Raw genomic sequence first — 24747 nt, 5'->3', positions numbered from 1 at the left:
TATTATATACTGTTTTTCTCGCCATTAAATGGACTTTCTAAATATACCATTATTTTCATCATATATTATTTACTATAAAAAACATTATAATATGATGAAAAAATAAAAAAAATAATCTTTTTCTAACTTTGACCCCCAAAATCTTTTACACATCTACAATCACCAAAAAAACACCCATGCTAAATAGTTTCTAAATTTTGTCCTGAGTTTAGAAATACTCAATGTTTACATGTTCTTTGCTTTTTTTGCAAGTTATAGGGCAATAAGTACAAGTTTTTTTTAGTAGACAACCCAAAGTATTGATCTAGGCCCATTTTGGTATATTTCATGCCACCATTTCACTGCCAAATGCGATCAAATAAACAAAATCATTAAAATATTTACAAACCACTTGTTCAATTATTGCACAAATGGTTGTAAATGCTTCTCTGGGATCCCCTTTGTTCAGGAATAACAGACATATATGACTTTGGCATTGCTTTTTGGTAATTAGAAGGCCGCTAAATGCAGCTGCGCACCACACTTGTATTATACCCAGCAGTGAAGGGATTAATTGGGTAGCTTGTAGGGCTAATTGTAGCCTTCTAATTACCAAAAAAGCAATGGCAAAGTCATATATGTCTGCTATTTCTGAACAAAGGGGATCCCAGAGAAGCTTTTACAACCATTTGTGCCGTTATTGCACAAGTTGTTTGTAAATAATTTCAGTGAGAAACCTAAAGTTTGTGAAAAAGTTAACAATTGTTTTTATTTGATCGCATTTGGCCGTAAAATGGTGGCATGAAGTATACCAAAATGGGCCTAGATCAATACTTTGGGTTGTCTACTAAAAGAAAGTATATAGTTTTGATAGGTAAATTAAAAAAAAGACTCTCTTTCTGTTTAAATGTAGTGATGTCAAAAATGTTCTTATCTTTTGGGGAAGATTTAGTCTGAAATGCCCGGTCCTTAAGGGGTTAAACAATAGCAATTTTGGTGTTGACTGTCCCTTTAAGGGTCTGATCCTTTTAAGCTCTGAGCACATGTGTGATTATCTAAAAACCTATGTCAGAGCTACAAGGTTCTTAATATGATTTTTTTAAAGACAAATGTACTTTGAGAACTCCAACAAACTACAAATTTAAATTTTTCATCAAAATTCTCTTATAAAGTATATAGGACAAATAATATTTCATGTGCACTGTAAAAGTTGTATTTAAAGTGCAATGAAATTTCAAAATACAAAATGAAAATCATACCCATAACTACAAAATTTAAAGTTCACCCCAAATTATAAAATGAGTTGTACAGCCTTGGTAAGTAGGATAAACAGGGTCATTCTTGGGTCATGTCTGACATTCTCTCACACGTTTTTCTAAGCATGCTGCACCTGCAGTTCTCCCTGTTTTATCATTCCAACTGTAATCTGGTGAATTTGTCTCAAAATATACAATGTGCTGATATCATTGATAAAAAAAAGTCATACATGTGAAACAAGAAGCAAATGCAAGGTAAATCACACTGAAAACTGCAATTTGATTTGTATGTGTTTCTAAAAAAATGTCCTTTTTGTTAGATTAACCCACCCTTTGGATATTCTGGACTATAGCTTAATTACCTTCTATTGCTGTAAGAATAGCCTTGCAGAGTAAACACCTTTTTTTAGACATCTGTGTGAGTTTTGCACATGTGAGTTTTAGCATGATTATTTAATTCCAAACTTTAGAGAATCAGACTCTACAATTTATTACCCAAGAATTTACTTTTACAATCTATATCTTGCTTCCACCATCTAGTGGTCAAGATATTCATTACAAAAACATGCCTAAAAGGTTTTTGTGTTTGTTTCAAGTTCATTCATAGCTAACATAGGCACACATTCTCAAGTAACAAAATTTTTTTCTGTTCAGTCTTAATCCTTTTTTATGGTAATTCTAATTTTTAGTATTATTTGGATGACTTGTAAAATCAACCAAAATTATCCCTTTACTATTTAAGCATCCCTTTTTGGTGTTGCTAGCCATTCTCATTTACTGTGCAAGACATTATGGATTGGGGCAAGATGCTCATTTTATTTTATTTTTAAAATAAACACACCACTGTATTTTGGGGGCAATTGGGGAACATTTAGAAAATTAACAAGAGATCTGATCCCTGGATAATTTTCAGAGCACTAAATGCTACTGCAAGATCGTGGTAGGAATAAGCAGCAACTTGTAATGGCTGATTATTTATCGGTCACCCGTAAGCGCTCCACTTGTAATCTAGCCCTATATATTTTAATAACAGGAACACAAACAAACAAAATGGTAGAAAAGGGGAAGCAAGCCTTTTTGAATTTCAAACAGTATTCTACCTTAACAATGAGGCAGCAATGAGTGTCCATGAATTGAGCAAAATATTTTTGCAGATGCTTAGCTTTCTCATCCTGCTTTTATATATATTGTTTTAAACTCACACTACCGAAATTGGACTTCTCAGCTTGCTAGGCTCATGTTGTATACAGTGGGGCAAAAAAGTATTTAGTCAGCCACCCCACCAATTGTGCAAGTTCTCCCACTTAAGAAGATGAGAGAGGCCTGTAATTTTCATCATAGGTATACCTCAACTATGAGAGACAAAATGTGGAAACAAATCCAGACAATCACATTGTCTGATTTGGAAAGAATTTATTTGCAAATTATGGTGGAACATAAGTATTTGGTCAATATCAAAAGTTCATCTCAATACTTTGTTATATATCCTTTGTTGGCAATGAAAGAGGTCAAACGTTTTCTGTAAGTCTTCACAAGGTTGTCACACACTGTTGCTGGTATGTTGGCCCATTCCTGCATGCAGATCTCCTCTAGAGCAGTGATGTTTTGGGGCTGTTGCTGGGCAACACAGACTTTCAACTCCCTCCAAAGGTTTTCTATGGGGTTGAGATATGGAGACTGGCTAGGCCACTCCAGGACCTTGAAATGCTTCTTACGAAGCCACTCCTTTGTTGCCCGGATGGTGTGTTTGGGATCATTGTCATGCTGAAAGACCCAGCCACATTTCATCTTCAATGCCCTTGCTGATGGAAGAAGGTTTGCACTCAAAATCTCACGATACATGGCCCCATTCATTCTGTCATGTACATGGATCAGTCGTCCTGTTCCCTTTGCAGAGAAACAGCCCCAAAGCATGATGTTGCCACCCCCATGGTTCACAGTAGGTATGGTGTTCTTTGGTTGCAACTCAGCATTATGTGATTGTCTGGATTTGTTTCCACATTTTGTCTCTCATAGTTGAGGTATACCTATGATGAAAATTACAGGCCTCTCTAATCTTCTTAAGTGGGAGAACTTGCACAATTGGTAGCTGACTAAATACTTTTTTGCCTCACTGTACATCAATGGCCCCATAATTATTAAATCATGGACTGACAGGTGTTCTCAACTAGCATTTAACATTACACAAGGAAACTATTATGCAGTGCCACTTCCTTGTCTCGAGTTACATATCATGTATGTGCAGGGGCTGTCAATCACCCCAAATTAATGAGTATGACATGTTTTTACTCCGCTACCTTAGAGGTGGCATAAAGGTTAAGAAGTGATGGTCGAAGCCAGGGGTCAAGTCCTACAAAAAAAGTGTGGGAACTCATCAAGACTTCCACCCCCTCACAATTAATATTGTTTTACATACACACACACACACAGACACAGACAGACACACAGACACACTGTATTTATATGTATATAATCTATAAACCTTGGTTAATGAAAGAAAATTAAAACCAATGAAGGGTTAAATAGTTGCATTTGGGCCTGAGACGACGACTCTGCCACAGAGTCTCACTCATATAAGGTGAAATAGTCCTATTTCTGCTGAAATAACCCCACACAGCCACACAGAAATGTAAGCACCATGTGTTCCACACAGTGCTGGGTGATCACACAGCAGGACCGCGGACAGGCTTACATTTAGTGTTTTGTAGGAAGTGTTACTGCCCATTACGAGGATCTCGCTGTCCCTCTAACCAGCAGCAGCAGTGTTTACTGAAGTATTTCTGTTCTCTGTCCAGGGGGAACTTAGTTCAGGAACTCCATTTCCATGCATTTCGGCTTGACTTGACCCCCTGGTCGGAGCCCACAAGGACCCCAAAGCATCTTCCCTGCTTGATAACTGGAGCCCAATCTATTAATAAAAGTCTACCGAAATAGCTGCAACTGAGCCAAATAGATTGGTCTTATAAAAGGCTAAAACAATATTTATTTCTGATGATAAGCCACTTTCGCATTGGTTTGCTTGCTATGATATCCTTGTATAATGGAGTGGTAATTAAAAATAGTGGAATATGTATCAATGGCATCTCTTAAAAATATTAAAGAATGTTGTGGATTGGAAAGCAGGAAAAATGGTAATTATCCAACTGTTTTATGAAAACAATTATATTAATGCTTTTATATTCAGAAAGTGGTCTCTGATTGGTTACACTAGGACATTTGCCTTTAAAACACTGACAGGAGAGGCCAGGTGTGTTCAGATGTTTTTATATGGAGGGTTGGTTATTAATGAAGGGATTGGCTGTGGCTCCCAGTATATTGTACTCAAACATATGTTAAAGATAATGCTTCATATTGCATTTTTAGTTGAAATTTTATAGGTAATAAATGATTATTAATTCAATTTGTTCAACTGTATATATTAGACAAATTAAAAATATTTGTTACAAATGCTCATGTTTTCTTTATTTTTTATTTTGGCAGTCACATAATATGCTAGGACCCACTGGAAGTTTAAGCTTTTTGTAGGCACCCAAAGAAATATGCTCCAAGCAGTTGTTTTATAGAAAGCAGGGTGATGCATTTACTATATTGTATAAGGTTATACATTGGTCCCAGTTATTGAATTGGATTTGTTTCTTTTCACAGAAGCAAATTAGAAAACTCTCTACATATACCACTGAATCAGAAACACAGATGTGCATAGGAAACTTCAAATTCATTCAGTATATTTGAAGTAGTTAATACCACTAAAGGCCACTAGATGGAGATGTTAGCCCAACACAAATATAGATAAAGATTAAAATGTAGTTACAAATGCAAAATCTACTAAATTAAACTAAAATAGTTATAATTTGTGCTTAGTACTATGCATATTGAACATTTTTCATATTGTAGTAAAAGTCTGTCATGACTTTATATTTAATTTACATGAATATTTCACAATCTGGGATTACAAGTGCATGGTAAAACTGATTAACTTGAGTATCTTAACACAGCTGAATTTTTTTTTGCAATTTCTATACATTAAAGGGACAGTCTACACCAGAATTTTTATTGTTTTAAAAGATAGATAATCCATTTATTACCCATTCCCCAGTTATGCATAACCAACACAGTTATATAAATACACTTTTAACCTCTGTGATTATCTTGTATCTAAGCCTCTGCAAACTGCCCCTTTATTTCAGTTCTTTTGACAGACTTGCGGTTTAGCCAATCAGTGCCTGCTCCCAGATAACTTAACGTGCATGAGCACAGTGTTATCTATATGAAACACGTGAACTAACATCCTCTAGTGGTGAAAAACTGTTAAAATACATTTTGAAAAGAGGTGGCCTTCAAGGTCTAAGAAATTAGCATATGAACCTCCTAGGTTAAGCTTTCAACTAAGAATACCAAGAGAACAAAGCAAAATTGGTGATAAAACTAAATTGGGAAATTGTTTAAAATTACATGCTCTATCTGAATCATGAAAGTTTATTTTGGCCTAGACTGTACCTAGGGAGTGCTACAAGTGCTTATATTACAAGTGGTGAGTTAAGTGTTGCAACACAAAATATAGATGAAAATGTAGCTCTTTTGGAGACCTGTCATAAAGTGTTAATGCTTGAAAATATGCACAACATGGAAAATGTATTAAAATGAAATATATAATGTAAAAACATTTTCATTCAATAATACAACTTTATTTAACTTTATTTAACAGTGATTTAAAGGGGATTTAAAGGGGCATGAAACCCCAACATTTTATTTATTCAAATAGAGCATATGATTTTAAACAACTTTCTAATTCACTTGGTTCTCTTGGTATCTTTTGCTGAAAAGCACACTGCGATAGGCTCAGGAGCTGGGAGCTGACATAAATTTTTCAGAAGTTTATTTGAGGGATTTAGTGCAACTATGCTATCCAACATCCAGATGCTAGTGCATCCTAGACTTTCACTCAATTGATAAATAAATACTTCAACTTGTAATATAAGCACACAAAAAAAACGACAAGAAATTTGTGTATCTTGAGCAATGTCGGCGTGCAAAAGCACTTATATTTTTGAGATTCACTTGTAATCTAGCCCTATATATATGTTGCTGGATGTTGAAAGTGTTTTGAAATACCGCAGATTAACACATTTTAAAATATTAAAATGGTTTATTATGAACTCATTAAACGTTTATGGCAAGATTACAGGTGGAGCAGTATTTAACGCTCCCGCTCGCACACTAACTCTGCTAGAAATAAGCTTTTTGCCTGCGCCAGGTAGCGTTCTTATTACAAGTTGTAAGTAAAAAGTTTTCGCTCGCACGTTAACCCAATGCGCTAAAAAAACAAAGATAGAATTTCACGTGTGTTAAACGTATTTCCCCATATAAGCCAATGGAGCAAAAAGAGTGGAAAGAACCCTAACACCCTACTCATGTGCAAAGCCGATAGTATATTCTCAAGTGTGTTAACCCAACATGAAAATATGAATATTTCACATTCCAGTGTCCTTCACATAGCATAAAATGTTCTATTTATCCATAAATACATATTTCTACATACACTCACCGGCCACTTTATTAAGTACACCTGTTCCATTGCTTGGTAAAACACATTGCAAATAAGCCAATCACATGGCAGCAACTCAATACAGGGAGTGCAGAATTATTAGGCAAGTTGTATTTTTGAGGATTAATTTTATTATTGAACAACAACCATGTTCTCAATGAACCCAAAAAACTCATTAATATCAAAGCTGAATATTTTTGGAAGTAGTTTTTAGTTTGTTTTTAGTTTTAGCTATTTTAGGGGGATATCTGTGCGTGCAGGTGACTATTACTGTGCATAATTATTAGGCAACTTAACAAAAAACAAATATATACCCATTTCAATTATTTATTTTTACCAGTGAAACCAATATAACATCTCAACATTCACAAATATACATTTCTGACATTCAAAAACAAAACAAAAACAAATCAGTGACCAATATAGCCACCTTTCTTTGCAAGGACACTCAAAAGCCTGCCATCCATGGATTCTGTCAGTGTTTTGATCTGTTCACCATCAACATTGCGTGTAGCAGCAACCACAGCCTCCCAGACACTGTTCAGAGAGGTGTACTGTTTTCCCTCCTTGTAAATCTCACATTTGATGATGGACCACAGGTTCTCAATGGGGTTCAGATCAGGTGAACAAGGAGGCCATGTCATTAGATTTTCTTCTTTTATACCCTTTCTTGCCAGCCACGCTGTGGAGTACTTGGACGCGTGTGATGGAGCATTGTCCTGCATGAAAATCATGTTTTTCTTGAAGGATGCAGACTTCTTCCTGTACCACTGCTTGAAGAAGGTGTCTTCCAGAAACTGGCAGTAGGACTGGGAGTTGAGCTTGACTCCATCCTCAACCCGAAAAGGCCCCACAAGCTCATCTTTGATGATACCAGCCCAAACCAGTACTCCACCGTATTTCCCCACCGTATTTCCCCATATAAGCCAATGGAGCAAAAAGAGTGGAAAGAACCCTAACACCCTACTCATGTGCAAAGCCGATAGTATATTCTCAAGTGTGTTAACCCAACATGAAAATATGAATATTTCACATTCCAGTGTCCTTCACATAGCATAAAATGTTCTATTTATCCATAAATACATATTTCTACATACACTCACCGGCCACTTTATTAAGTACACCTGTTCCATTGCTTGGTAAAACACATTGCAAATAAGCCAATCACATGGCAGCAACTCAATACAGGGAGTGCAGAATTATTAGGCAAGTTGTATTTTTGAGGATTAATTTTATTATTGAACAACAACCATGTTCTCAATGAACCCAAAAAACTCATTAATATCAAAGCTGAATATTTTTGGAAGTAGTTTTTAGTTTGTTTTTAGTTTTAGCTATTTTAGGGGGATATCTGTGCGTGCAGGTGACTATTACTGTGCATAATTATTAGGCAACTTAACAAAAAACAAATATATACCCATTTCAATTATTTATTTTTACCAGTGAAACCAATATAACATCTCAACATTCACAAATATACATTTCTGACATTCAAAAACAAAACAAAAACAAATCAGTGACCAATATAGCCACCTTTCTTTGCAAGGACACTCAAAAGCCTGCCATCCATGGATTCTGTCAGTGTTTTGATCTGTTCACCATCAACATTGCGTGTAGCAGCAACCACAGCCTCCCAGACACTGTTCAGAGAGGTGTACTGTTTTCCCTCCTTGTAAATCTCACATTTGATGATGGACCACAGGTTCTCAATGGGGTTCAGATCAGGTGAACAAGGAGGCCATGTCATTAGATTTTCTTCTTTTATACCCTTTCTTGCCAGCCACGCTGTGGAGTACTTGGACGCGTGTGATGGAGCATTGTCCTGCATGAAAATCATGTTTTTCTTGAAGGATGCAGACTTCTTCCTGTACCACTGCTTGAAGAAGGTGTCTTCCAGAAACTGGCAGTAGGACTGGGAGTTGAGCTTGACTCCATCCTCAACCCGAAAAGGCCCCACAAGCTCATCTTTGATGATACCAGCCCAAACCAGTACTCCACCTCCACCTTGCTGGCGTCTGAGTCGGACTGGAGCTCTCTGTCCTTTACCAATCCATCCACGGGCCCATCCATCTGGCCCATCAAGACTCACTCTCATTTCATCAGTCCATAAAACCTTAGAAAAATCAGTCTTGAGATATTTCTTGGCCCAGTCTTGACGTTTCAGCTTGTGTGTCTTGTTCAGTGGTGGTCGTCTTTCAGCCTTTCTTACCTTGGCCATGTCTCTGAGTATTGCACACCTTGTGCTTTTGGGCACTCCAGTGATGTTGCAGCTCTGAAATATGGCCAAACTGGTGGCAAGTGGCATCTTGGCAGCTGCACGCTTGACTTTTCTCAGTTCATGGGCAGTTATTTTGCGCCTTGGTTTTTCCACACGCTTCTTGCAACCCTGTTGACTATTTTGAATGAAACGCTTGATTGTTCGATGATCACGCTTCAGAAGCTTTGCAATTTTAAGAGTGCTCCATCCCTCTGCAAGATATCTCACTATTTTTGACTTTTCTGAGCCTGTCAAGTCCTTCTTTTGACCCATTTTGCCAAAGGAAAGGAAGTTGCCTAATAATTATGCACACCTGATATAGGGTGTTGATGTCATTAGACCACACCCTTTCTCATTACAGAGATGCACATCACCTAATATGCTTAATTGGTAGTAGGCTTTCGAGCCTATACAGCTTGGAGTAAGACAACATGCATAAAGAGGATGATGTGGTCAAAATACTCATTTGCCTAATAATTCTGCACTCCCTGTACATTTAGGCATCTAGACGTGGTGAAGACAACTTGCTGAAGTTCAAACCGAGCATCAGAATGGGGATAGAAAGGGGATTTAAGTGACTTTGAATGTGGCGTGGTTGTTGGTGCCGGACGGGCTGGTCTGAGTATTTAAAAAACTGAGGATCTACTGGGATTTTAATGCAAAACCATGTCTAGAGTTTACAGAGAATGGTCCAAAAAAGAGAAAATATCCAGTGAGCGGCAGTTGTGTGGACGAATGTCTTATTGATGTCAGAGGAGAATTGGCAGACTGGTTCAAAATGAGAGAGAGGCAACATTACTCAAATAACCACTTGCTACAACCAAGGTATGCAGAATACCATCTCTGAATGCACAACACGTTGAACCTTGAAGCAGATGGACTACAGCAGCAGAAGACCACACTGGGTGCCACTCCTGTCATCTAAGAACATGAAACTGAGGCTACAAAATTGGACAATAGAATATTGGAGAAATGTTGCCTGGGCTTATGTGTCTTAATTTCAGTTGCAACATTTAGATGGTAGAGTTAGAATTTGGCGTAAACAACATGAAAGCATGGATCCATCCTGCCTTGTATCAACAGTTCAGGCTGGTTGTGGTGGTGTAATGGTGTGGGGGATATTTTATTGGCACACTTTGGGCCCCTTAGTACCAAATGAGCAATGTTTAAATGCCTGAGTATTGTTGCTGACCATCCTCATCCCTTTATGACTATAGTGTACCAATCTTCTGATGGCTACTTCCAGCAGGATAATGCACCATGTCACAAACCTCATATCATCTCAAACTGGTTTCTTGAACATGACAATGAGTTCACTGTACTCCTTTGGCCTCCACAGTCACCAGGCACCTTTGGGATGTGGTGGAATGGGAGTTTTGCATCATGGATGTGCAGCCGAAAAATGCAGCAATTGCGTAATGCTATCATGTCAATATGGACCAACATCTCTGAGGAATGTTTCCAACACCTTGTTGAATCTATGCCATTAAAATGAAGGCAGTTCTGAAGGCAAAATGGGGGTCCAACCCGATACTAGCATGGTGTACTGGTGGCCGGTGAGTGTATATCTGATGGTATTTTGGTGCAATATATAGATAGATATAGATATAGGTATATATAGATATATTTAGGAATATCTGTTTAAAAATACTTAGAACATATTCCCCTATGTGCAGAACATTGGAATTTCATTCTTCAGAAGAGGAGATTAGCATTGAATGTAGATGACACAAATGAGATAAGATTTATTTGATAAGGAGTAGTGTCTTTGGATTCACCCTTGTTTGAGTTTGTGTAGATAGCAAAGCGTCTCTTCACTGCGGTTTCTGCAATAATAAGCCTGTGTGACATATGGGGCCCTTTTGGGTTTGTGATTGAGGCTTCTATCTTGAAGTGGGACCGATAGGTGACATTGAGTTACGACTGCTAGGAGAGGAGTATTGTGTATATTGGTCGCTATGGATATATTATCGGCAGTACACTGTCCTGTGAGTGACAGCTGGACTACTGGTAATGAAGACGGCCCTGTTGTTTACAAATAACATATGGCAAGTAAGGGGTGTGCTCCTCTCTGCTTATGTGATTGGTTACAGGCTGTTGAATGATTCCAGCCTGTTTCTTGCCTTACTGTCATTTGACAAAGGCGGGGGTTGTGATAAGCCACTACTTGGCATTTGATTGGCCCATCTGACACCTCACCCATATGACGAAGTGTTAGTCTGCCAGCCATTTACACAAAAGGAATTACCATGATCGGCACATCTGACTATATAGGCATACTTCTAGTGAGTTAATAGATGGATAGGATAGATCTTCCTGATTTTTCCGCACATACTTATGATTTTCTGCACACACGCAGAGGTGGTGGTGTGCGTCGGGTGTTTACTATGTGTCGATCTGTGATTGGACGAATAAGACCGTAGTGGTGATTGGGTGTTCTGAAGTTTATATTTTTATATTTTTGTATTATTGTATTTGTGCCGTTGTGCGCTTTTTACATTACACTATATCAGATTACATAGGAACGATTACTTTGGCCCTGTTAGTATAGAGGACCCTATTAAGGTTTTTTAATAATAAAGTAGGTAGTTATTTATCACTTTGTATGTTTAGGCACTTGATAATGTCACAATTAGTGTATGTCCAATTAGACTTTGACACTTAGCGGGTGTGTACTGTAAGGGGCAAGTATTGGCCCATAGAATATAAGGCCGTATTTTTCACTTGTATATTGTCAGAGGAAGGGACAGTGCTTAGTCCCAAAACGTCACAGCACAAATAAAGAATTTTTGTTGACTACGTTGTCCAGAGTCCAGTGAGTGCTTATCTTCAATCCTGCCTATATATATATATATATAGGGACAGTCTAGTCCAAAATAAACTTTCATGATTAAGATAGGGCATTTCATTTTAAACAATTTTCCAATTTACTTTTATCACCAATTTTGCTTTGTTCTCTTGGTATTCTTAGTTGAAAGCTAAACCTTTCTAAGCCCTTGAAGGCCGCCTCTTCTCTCAGGGCATTTTGACAGTTTTTTTACCACTAGAGGGTGTTAGTTCATGTGTGTCATATAGATAAAACTGTGCTCATGCACGTGGAGTTCCTAGGAGCCAGCACTGATTGGCTAAAATGCAAGTCTGTCAAAAGAACTGAAATAAGGGGCAGTTTGCAGATGCTTAGATACAAGATAATCACAGAGGTAAAAAGTGTATTTATATAACTGTGTTGGTTATGCAAAATTAGGAAAGGGGTAAAAAAGGGATTATCTATCTTTTAAAACAATAAAAATTCTGGTGTAGACTGTCCCTTTAAGCAAATGCAGTTCAACTATTTAACTAGGAAAAATATTATACTATATTAGGTGACCCACTGCTTCACTGCCAGATACAGATATTTAGTGACAGCATGATCCAGACAATTTGCTCAGGGTGTTCACTATACAGGAGTAAAACAAAGCTATATTATAATAGCAGAAACTGGGTTATATAAAAAAATAAACATAATTTAATAGAGGACTATATATCAGACTTCTTAACCCCTTAATGACCACAGCACTTTTCCATTTTCTGTCCGTTTGGGACCAAGGCTATTTTTACATTTTTGCGGTGTTTGTGTTTAGCTGTAATTTCCCTCTTACTCATTTACTGTACCCACACATATTATATACCGTTTTTCTCGCCATTAAATTAACTTTCTAAAAATACCATTATTTTCATCATATCTTATAATTTACTATAAAAAAAATTATAAAATATGAGGAAAAAATGGAAAAAAACACACTTTTTTTAACTTTGACCCCCAAAATCTGTTACACATCTACAACCACCAAAAAAAAAACATGCTAAATAGTTTCTAAATTTTGTCCTGAGTTTAGAAATACCTAATATTTACATGTTCTTTGCTTTTTTTGAAAGCTATAGGGCCATAAATACAAGTAGCATTTTGCTATTTCCAAACTACTTTTTTTCAAAATTAGCGCTAGTTACATTGGAACACTAATATCTTTCAGGAATCCCTGAATATCTATTGACATGTATATATTTTTTTTTAGAAGACATCCCAAAGTATTAATCTAGGCCAATTTTGGTATATTTCATGCCACCATTTCACCGCCAAATGCGATCAAATACAAAATATCGTTCACTTTTTCACAAATTTTTTCACAAACTTTCGGTTTCTCACTGAAATTATTTACAAACAGATTGTGCAATTATGGCACAAATGGTTGTAAATGCTTCTCTGGGATCCCCTTTGTTCAGAAATAGCAGACATATATGGCTTTGGCATTGCTTTTTGGTAATTAGAAGGCCGCTAAATGCCGCTGCGCACCACACGTGTATTATGCCCAGCAGTGCAGGGGTTAATTAGGGAGCTTGTAGGGAGCTTGTATGGTTAATTTTAGCTTTAGTGTAGTGTAGTAGACAACCCAAAGTAATGATCTAGGCCCATTTTGGTATATTTCATGCCACCATTTCACCGCCAAATGCGATCAAATAAAAAAAAAACGTTAAATTTTTCACAATTTTAGGATTCTCACTGAAATCATTTACAAACAGCTTGTGCAATTATGGCACAAATGGTTGTAAATGCTTCTCTGGGATCCCCTTTGTTCAGAAATAGCAGATATATATGACTTTGGTGTTGCTTTCTGGTAATTAGAAGGCCGCAAAATGCTGCTGCGCATCACACGTGTATTATGGCTAGCAGTGAAGGGGTTAATTAGGAAGTTTGTAGGGAGCTTGCAGGGTTAATTTTAGCTTTAGTGTAGAGATCAGCCTCCCACCTGACACATCAGACCCCCTGATCCCTCCCAAACAGCTCCCTTCCCTCCCCCACCCCACAATTGTCCCCGCCATCTTAAGTACTGGCAGAAAGTCTGCCAGTACTAAAATAAAAGCTTTTTGGGGGGTATAGGTTTTTTTTTTTTTTTAAAATAATAATTATTCTGCTGTATAGGACCCCCCTTAGCCTCCAACCTCCCTGATCCCCCCCAAAACAGCTTTGTAACCTTCCCTATCTGCCTTATTGGGGCCATCTTGGGTACTGGCAGCTGTCTGCCAGTACCCAGCTTATACAAAAAAGTGCTTTTTTTTCTTAAGTTTTTTTTTTTCTGTAGTGTAGCTTCCCCAAACCCCCCCCCACCACCACCACAAACCCCAACCACCTCATTGATTGTTTTTTTTCTACAGTTTTTTTAAACTGATTGCACCTTTTTCTGTAGTGTAGCGGTTCCCACCCGCTCCCTCCCCGTGCACGCGCCCGCCCCCGCCCTCCCGTGCACGCGCGCGCGTCCGTGCGCGCCCCCGGGCATCCCCGCCCACGATCCCGCCCCCCTCCACATCTCCAGGGCCATCGATGGCCGCCACCCGCCTCCCGGTAATGCTCCCACCCACCAACGAAGGAAGCCACCGATCTCCGGTGCAGAGAGGGCCACAGAGTGGCTCTCTCTGCACCGGATGGCTTCAAAAGGTTATTGCAGGATGCCTCCATATCGAGGCATCACTGCAATAACCGGAAAGCAGCTGGAAGCAAACAGGATCGCTTCCAGCTGCTTTCCACACCGAGGACGTGCAGGGTACGTCCTCAGGCATTAACTGCCTTTTTTTTGAGGACGTACCCTGCACGTCCTCGGTCGTTAAGGGGTTAATATAAGTAGAATTTATAGAAATGACAGGAGTCTCCTTTTAAGTGGTCTAAATATGAGCAATCATCCATCTATTAAAAAACTAAATTATAAATTATAACAAACAGCCCATTGTGCGATAGTGAGCATGAAAACAAGTGCAATTTAGGCATCTTACTTAAAGGGACAGTTTACTACAGAATTTTTATTGTTTAAAAAGATAGATAATCCCTTTTATTACCCATTCCCCAGTTTTGCATAACCAACACAGTTATATTAATACACACATTACCTCTGTGATTACCTTGTGTCTAACCCTCTGCAGACTGTGTCACACACACATACATATACAAAACGACAGACTATATGAGTGGGATGTTAACCTTATTACCAGGCTCATGGGAAGAAAAAAATGTCACATCTTTTTTTTAAAAAACCACCTCTAATGTGCGAAATTCAATCTCCGCGGTCGAGTCCGACCAAGGAGATTGACATCTCTTGCCTGCGCGTGATTGGTTGTGCACGGGCAGGGGGCGGGATTGCACGCAAGTGAAAAATTGCGCTTGTGTGCAATGGTGATTACCTGCGGGTAATTTCGCCCCGCCACAGATGAGCTGAGGCATACAGGGGCGTGTATACGTGCCCCTGTACGCCTCAGCTTTGATAAATCTAGCCCATAATATAAACTTGTTTATTATCCTGCACATGCCACCTTTTATTTTCTTATGCTAATACCTACTAATGATTTATGATGAAGCCTTAACCTCTTATCTCTGCAACAACGCGTCCTGACTCCTGACCCTGACTGACATAGTACAGACACCACAGGGAGCCAGATCTTGAAGTAGATACACTTAACTTAGACACAGAGGGATGGAGGGATCCACAGGCAGCAAAATTCAGAACTAAAACTCCGGAAGCAATATGTTTTTAGAGGAGCCAACAGCTAACAGTTGTGTGCAACACCGCATCCTAACACAGACCAGTACAGACACCACAGGGTCCTGGTAATTAAAGGGTGTGCTTTCATCCTGTGCAGTACTAAGTCACTATCAGCAGTATTAATTTCTACATGTGGATTTGATGTTGCACAAGATTAAAGCACACACTTTAATTACCAGGTCCCCGTGGTGTCTGTATTGCTCTGTGTTACAAAACTGTAATAATCCAGAAGTCGCCACATCAACCCCAGACTACAGTTAGCCATGTGATTGTGTGCTGAGTGCTCTGACAGTACTTACCGCTCTGTGGTAGAGTGTCTTGGATCCTCATGCAGGGCAGCAGCTAATTGTGACATCCTCCGACTCCAACCTCTTCATCTACGAGTTGCTCAGGACAGGAGTGGACGCCGCAGTCTCTTCTTGTTTCTTGCCAGTGTGTTCATCGCTATGCGCATGCTCAGGGTGTCAAACAACCCCGGTCAAGTTCTCCTGGTGCTGACAATCACCAGGAGAACATGTCCATCTCTGATTGGCTCCCTCGCTAAGAGGCATTACAAGGGATGCCTCCTATTGGACCATTTTTCTCCAATGACGTTCGGTCAGCCTGTGTCAGCCAGTTGGTGGTGCTCTAATGCTCCGCTGCTGGATTTGAAAAATGCACCCATGTTGGGCAACGGAGAAGTAGAAAAGTACACTGCCTCTCCATAGCGTAACATGGGAGGGAAAAAAAAGGTTCTTTTTTTTATATTTTGGTCAGCCAGTGGGTGTCGCTCTAATGTTTCTCTGTTGAAATATAAAAATGCATCTGCATCTCCATAGTGTAACATGGGGGGGGTTTGTTTTTTTTTACGACATTTTTTTTTTCCATTTACATTAAATTTAAATAAACTTTTGGCCCATATGGCAGGGGAGGCCCTGCCTCCTGTGACTCCACGTCCCTGATATATATATATATATATATATATATATATATATATATATATATATATATATATATATATATGAAAGAGTATGAGACAAGACAAGCGCCCAGGGGCACACTTCGTGTAATACGTTCAGATCATTTACTTATAATATAGCAGTGGGAAAAATCCGCTCTCACCTGGTTCAACCTCAACTTATGAGGTATGCAAAAAGCACTTCTGTTAGTGTACTCTCAGCTCTTGTAGTCCTCCTGCGTGTCCTCAGGTCTCCAGTAAATCCGTGGAGTCTGCAGCGTATCCCTGGAACTCTGCAACCTTTATTTAAAGGGGACTAGGGCATAGGAGTGAGGTGAAGTGTACTGATTTGAAATATACACAACTACCAATTGATAAAGATAAAAACAGGTGATGAAGTAACCCATTGGTTACGAAACGCGTTAGGCTCCGCCCCCCGCCACACGCTGACATTGCACGCTGTGCTCACACATCTACACGGAGCTGCATAAAGGATTGGACTGCTTTATAACGAATTCATATAAAGCAGATCTGTGAATATCCTTTGGTGCTCCTTTCTTGATTTTATGTTTCTGTATAGTAGAGCGCATTAGCCACTCTTGTTTCTAGCCTTGCATGCTGGACTAAACACCTGTATGACTACAGCTCTATAGTGATATTCTTCAATACGAGGAACATTTTCTCTCTGCCTACAAAACTAACTCTTGTAGGGTTTTTTTATTCTGCACTGTTAAACGCTATTTTATGTATATAAATAAACACCTGTTTTTATCTTTATCAATTGGTAGTTGTGTATATTGCAAATCAGTACACTTCACCTCACTCCTATGCCCTAGTCCCCTTTAAATAAAGGTTGCAGAGTTCCAGGGATACGCTGCAGACTCCACGGATTTACTGGAGACCTGAGGACACGCAGGAGGACTACAAGAGCTGAGAGTACACTAACAGAAGTGCTTTTTGCATACCTCATAAGTTGAGGTTGAACCAGGTGAGAGCGGATTTTTCCCACTGCTATATTATAAGTAAATGATCTGAACGTATTACACGAAGTGTGACCCTGGGCGCTTGTCTTGTCTCATACTCTTTCAGATTTCTAAGAGGAACCTCGCCCCGCGGGGGATCATTCTTCTTCTCTCAGACGAGCAGCCTACTTCTCCATAGCACACAGGAACCAGTATTGTGGATATTAATGAACAATACACATCCATAGACTTGCCACATTTGACTGAATGAGACTGTTTTCTGTTTAACCTGCAAGTGTCTTGTGTACACATATATTTTCCAGTAGTGGATGGGAAGATATATTAAGATTAACAGCATACTCATACACTTCTAGCGCTGATCTCTATAATCTCTCTCTCTATATATATATATATATATATATATATATATATATATACACACATACATATGCATATTTAGATGGTGTTATTATGAGTGTAACTGTACTTTTAAATGTATTTTTGATGTGTTTTGTGACACGTTTTTGTTTTTTGAAACAGCTAACCAGAGCTCTGAGGTTATTATCCCGATGCTCGTTAACATCAATTGCACTCAAGTGATTGCGTTTATTTTCAACTTGTAATACGAGCTTTACATCTGACGCGTGTAAAGAGCTGCAATAAACCCGATATCGCTTGCGTGTAACTGTTAGCGCAACACCCCTAATCTGGCCCTTAATAGGTAAACATAATTGATATTAAAAACAGGGTGGCTCTATAATTGGACCAGGTTTGACAATGTAACAAACGCAATATTTGACAAAGGTGGAACATATAAATGACTAATAGTATTTTTTAGGAGAAATTATCATCAAAAATGGGTCCTCTAGCTGGGCATCAGCAAGTTCTTTTATGCCATTGAAATCTACGTACTATAATCTATGAGATTTCTGACTAAAGTTGGGTTTCGAGTGACTATAGCGGGTGGAGAGTTGAGTGGCTTAATTTCTTTATTGCCAGGCAACACTATAAAAATTGTCACTGACCATTGTTAAAGGAACATTGTACACCATTTATTTCTCTGTTGAGAATATTTTAAAATGTCTCATAAGACTTTTATTCTTTTTGACCATTGATGTTCCTTTGCTGAATAAACCAATATTTATGGTAGTCATTACTATCAACTCAATTCAAAGCAGTGCGCTAAAAGGAAGCTTTAGTTAACAGGTTTTTACAAAAACTATAATAAATAGATTTTATTGCATCAAAAATATATATTATCAAATAGAAAAAATTCAGAACTGAAATATAATAAAGCTGGCCAACGGGTTAATTGAATATGTCTGTTATTTCATCAATATGAACCCCTTAACGTCGTTAGGACGTTCCATGCCATCCTAACCGTGCTGGGCTTTAGCGCCTTTACGATGACATGGAACGTCCTAACCGCTCTGCTTTACTGAAGCAGCTACAGCTTTCTAACTGGGATCGCGGACTGGAGGGCGTGCCTAGCATCATAGGCACTCCCCCCGGACTTGATCCCATCATTGAAATCACACCATTGCATATATGATCATGTGATTTCAATTTTTTAATTATTTGTTAACATTATAACAAATAAATACAGGCAGGAAGAGGGGTTAAGGAAAGTGATCCAAAATTGTCCTGTTAGTGGTTTAAAATATCTGTGCCAAAAACACCTAGTTTGTAATTGGATATGTTTTAATGTTGATTTCAATATCTAAACAATTGAGTTTCACTTTGATTCAAAAGAGAATTTTAGTTAACTATCATTTTTATTATTGTCTTCAAAAATATATCTAATTTATTTTTTCGCCTTTCCATATAATGAAAATATTTTCTATATATCTTTCATAGAGCACAAGATTCTCTGCCTAGTTACCTTGAAGGATGAAATTCCCCTCAAGAAAAACCCATAAAAAGTTTAGCATAATGGGGGGGGTGCTCATTGCCGTTCCTTTTAGAAGTTTCTATCAAATTCAAAATAGTTGTTGGTTAATATAAAATCTATTCATTTAATTATAAACTCAGAACATTATCGTACAATATTATATTCAGCATACAGCCAAAGGAATCTTTAGTCAAAGGATCAAACACAGGCAGTTCTTCTTTAAAGTTGGATTATCAACATCAATATAATCCTAGAAAGACAAATTACAGAAGGTGCCTCATAGCGTAATTGATCTCTATTAAAAAATGCAAATGAGGGGCCAAGCGAAGAGCTGATCTAGCAGGACGCATGATGGAGAAGCTCCCGGTCCAAATATAGATAATTGTAGTATTATGCGACTTCAATTTGTTCATTGTGAACCTAAAGATATACAAATAATCGTACAAGAAGCCGGGAGAGTGTTTCAGGATTCCATCCTATGCCTATGCTGTTCAGCCAAACCAAGTAACTGCTTAGTAGTTAGCAGGTTTTAAACTGCCGCACAATCCCCCCCTTCCATAACTGGGTTATGGAGCCGTTTGGCTCCTAGGAAAATAGACCAAATAAGCTACACTATACCTTTTTATTCTTCTGCTTAATAGACTGCATATATTTGGGATTCCCCTCTCTGGAGATATTTAAGATTGCGGCAACCTTGTGGGATACAGATCTACTAAAGCTATTTGACACCTATCTCTCAGACTTGAAACAAGGGCTTCAGAAAGTCCTTGAGAAAAAATACCCAGTTAACGTTCTTCCAGTAGACCCAAAATGGCCACAAGGTATGGGTGAGGCCGGCTTCTACGAAGATACCAAACAATATTTCTGCCAGATTAGTTACAACGAGCTGCCCTGCTGCAGGATAAACGGGACTTACTCCAGGGCAATGTTCCCCCTAAGGTGCGCGGTAGCTTGCCTAAGTGGAACAACTTACTCCAGGGCAATGTTCCCCCTAAGGTGTGCGGTAGCGCGGACGCGCACCTTTCCTCAGTGTAGCGCAGGCATCAGACTTTAAACAAGGGCTTCAGAAAGTCCTTGAGAAAAAATGCCCAGTTATCGTTCTTCCAGTAGACCCAAATAGGCCACATGGTATGGGTGAGACCGGCTTCTACGTAGATACCAAACAACATTTTTGCCAGATTAGTTACAACAGAGCTGCCCTGCTGCAGGATAAACGGGTCTTGCCTAAGTGGAACAACTTACTCCAGGGCAATGTTCCCCCTGTAGCGCAGGCATCATAGCAGGCCGCTCAACACCAGAGGCGGAGGCGATATAAAGTTAAATATTTTTATCATCAAGTGGCACCGCGCAGCATGGGAGACAAACAGAATAAGTAAAAGTGTCAGTGGAACGTATCTACAGTGAAAGATTGTCTCTACCCAAAACAAATATGGCTCCAATGTCTTTAAGAGCTAGTGAGATGCTGTCAGTGCTGTATTAGGATGGTGCTGCTTTTGCCTAGGAGATTCCTTCTATGTTGCTGGGGTAGCTGCAGGGGTGCCAATGGACAGCGGGGTGATCCTGGTAGCTTGCTGGATCATGAACAGTGCTATATATGCGGGACGATTCAACTTGATGAAAGGGAAAACAGTGATCATCACCAGGCCAAACAGTGACATTAGCCATGCCACAGCAGAGCTGCTAAAGCTACAAGCCAGGGTTATACTGGCATGCAGAAATAGAGGCGGGGCAGAGGAGGCAGCACGGGAGCTGTGCGGTGAAGCCGGGGACCGAGGGGAGATCGTAAGAGCTATATAATAGGGCAGTTACATTAGGGGTAGATGTCATCAAATTAATGACAACACTACATATATTATGTGGGATCAGGTAGTCTGAACGTGAAGGCTGAGGAGTCAGATGTGAGATGGAGGCCAGTAACTGGGAGAGCCTGTAGGATCCAGGGCCTGCTCTAAGAGTTATGTCCTCTTCTGGATCTGACAGACTACGTGGTCTTAGGGTATGGGGAGGACTTTAATTCCTTGGAGATATATTATTATGTACATTATATAAATATAAATATATATATATATATATATATATATATATATATACACATACATTATATATATATATATATATATATATATATATATGTGTGTGTATATAGGGTGTTTGTGTCCGTGTTTATATATATATATATATAGGTATCAAGAGAAAAGTGAAATAAGATCAGCGCTAAGTTAAAAGACCCTGGGGCAGTATAGTCTGTAAAATATAACTAAGAAAAGGCTGCCTAATGCCTGAACATAGAAAAAGAGTATGTCCAAATTTAGTAAAACCGAGATATGTATGGGAAGGGTGGAAAAAGGCGCACTATTCAGTTATATGAATATTAGTTCCAAAAAAGATAAAAAAGGAAAACGTTCTAGGACCAAATTTCTACTAAAACATAATGTATCTAAATAACAAGAGATAATTGTTTCATCAAAATGACTGCCTAAAATGAATATATATGAATATAGATAAATATAAATAAAAATGTAAATAAAAATTCAGTCACAATACTAAAAATTAGTATAGTTTCAATAATAAATGTATCATAGACAAATATATATATAAAACGTTGTTTGAACTGATTAATGTCCTTGCCAACCCAATGTTCAAAACAGCAAATAGCTGTAATAGGCATTTGAAATTCTCACTGTAGATCTGGTGTAAGGTTCTTGCAATGAAATCCACATATATGTGTAAAAAATGCCCACTTACTAAAAGTGATCTCAATCAAATGAGGTAAGTGTTGTACGTCTTTAAATAGCAGGTCCCATATCCGTCAGTTCAAATGTTTGCTTCATTGCAACCTGGGTATGGTTAGATATCCTTCTCTCTCCTTGCTCCTTTCCTCTCAACGTCACAGGGGGCCGGATATATGGGAGGAGACAAAATGACCAAAAAATAGTGCAATACTGTATATAAAATCACACAAAATTGTATTGTACTCTTAGGTAAAAGCTGCTTACATTTTTGAGGTATCAGAAAGGCTTAACAGCTCCCAAACTTAGTAACAGCAAAAGCAATATAGTACCTTATTCATCAGAAGATATTTTTAACTGAACTGATCGATATATGGGAGTTTAAACTCATCCGGCATACTTAACTCCGCCCCCATTAGTACGATATCATTGGTTGAATTAATCCCACATGGCTACAGAGGTGTGTTTAGTAACACCAATAGGGAAAGCGCATATGTCTGTGCACAGCGAGGAGTGTTGATGATATCCCACGGGCCCAATATAGGAGGCGTGAATATTACATGTGACGTGCATGTAGAAGGAGGAGGAGCTCTGAATGTTATAACAACAATGGGAAAAAGCCGTGATCCAATACTTTTCTATGATATCACGGCAATGTAATGATATTATTTAAATTTAGTGACCATCTGGGAAAATGGAAAACTATGTATGCATTATTCTACAGTGTAACAACAGTTATTGATTCTACCAGCAGGAAAAAAATTTTTTTGTTTATGTGTCACAGATATATATCTCAATGCCAAACTGCACATACTACATTGATCGAATCTATACAAATAGTTATTCAAAGAACAGCAGATAACATAGATTAAACCCAACAATTCTAAATATAAATGAAAAATTAAAATCCAAGGTTTGAGCAGCGTGTCAACAATATTATCAAGTGCATCCTGCCTCTAGAAATGCAATAAGTAGATTTAGTATCGTTCATCACTCTAGTGTTATGCTGACATATATGATTTAGTGCAGCAAATACAATAGAGATCCAATTGTAAGAATCATCAAATTTACAATCATACAATCACATATTTTTAGTGAGCATTATAGAGTTGACAGGAAATATTAAAGATTCTTTTAAAATTGATTCTTTGGTAAATAGTAATGCTAGTAAAATTAATTAAAAAACCTAGAACAAATAAAAAGTGTCAAAACATCTGTTCTAAACATCTCTTAAAGAGAACAGACTAACGGCTAGATTACGAGTCTTGCGTTAGCCTTAAAAATCAGCGTTGAGAGGTCCCAACGCTGCTTTTTAACGTCCGTTGGTATTACGAGTCTGGTAGGTACAGGTGTACCGCTCACTTTTTTTCCGCGACTTGACCTCAAATCCACTTACGTAAATTGCGTATCCAGGGATTTGCCTAACGCCGGTATTACAAGTCTTGGAAAAAGTGAGCGGTACAGCCTCTCCTGTCAAGACTCCTACCGCATTTAAAAGTCAGTAGTTAAGAGTTTTATGGGCTAACGCCGTAACATAAAACTCTTAACTAAAGTGCTAAAAAGTACACTAAGTCATAAACTACCTATTAACCCCTAAACCGAGCCCCCCCCCCCCCATCGCAAACACTTAAATACATTTTTTAACCCCTAATCTGCCGACCGGACATCGCCGCCACTTCAATAAATATATTAACCCCTAAACCGGACGTTCCATGCCATCCTAACCGTGCTGGGCTTTAGCGCCTTTACGATGGCATGGAACGTCCTAACCGCTCTGCTTTACTGAAGCAGCTACAGCTTTCTAACTGGGATCGCGGACTGGAGGGCGTGCCTAGCATCATAGGCACTCCCCCCGGACTTGATCCCATTATTGAAATCAAAACATTGCATATATGATCATGTGATTTAATTTTTTTAATTATTTGTTAACATTATAACAAATAAGTACAGGCAGGAAGAGGGGTTAAGGAAAGTGATCCAAAATTGTCCTGTTAGTGGTTTAAAATATCTGTGCCAAAAACACCTAGTTTGTAATTGGATATGTTTTAATGTTGATTTCAATATCTAAACAATTGAGTTTCACTTTGATTCAAAAGAGAATTTTAGTTAACTATCATTTTTATTATTGTCTTCAAAAATATATCTAATTTATTTTTTCGCCTTTCCATATAATGAAAATATTTTCTATATATCTTTCACAGAGCACAAGATTCTCTGCCTAGTTACCTTGAAGGATGAAATTCCCCTCAAGAAAAACCCATAAAAAGTTTAGCATAATGGGGGGGTGCTCATTGCCGTTCCTTTTAGAAGTTTCTATCAAATTCAAAATAGTTGTTGGTTAATATAAAATCTATTCATTTAATTATAAACTCAGAACATTATCGTACAATATTATATTCAGCATACAGCCAAAGGAATCTTTAGTCAAAGGATCAAACACAGGCAGTTCTTCTTTAAAGTTGGATTATCAACATCAATATAATCCTAGAAAGACAAATTACAGAAGGTGCCTCATAGCGTAATTGATCTCTATTAAAAAATGCAAATGAGGGGCCAAGCGAAGAGCTGATCTAGCAGGACGCATGATGGAGAAGCTCCCGGTCCAAATATAGATAATTGTAGTAT

The sequence above is a fragment of the Bombina bombina genome, chromosome 4 (genome assembly GCF_027579735.1).
Source record: "Bombina bombina isolate aBomBom1 chromosome 4, aBomBom1.pri, whole genome shotgun sequence".
NCBI lineage: Eukaryota > Metazoa > Chordata > Amphibia > Anura > Bombinatoridae > Bombina > Bombina bombina.
Note: the sequence above shows the minus strand (reverse complement) of the source record.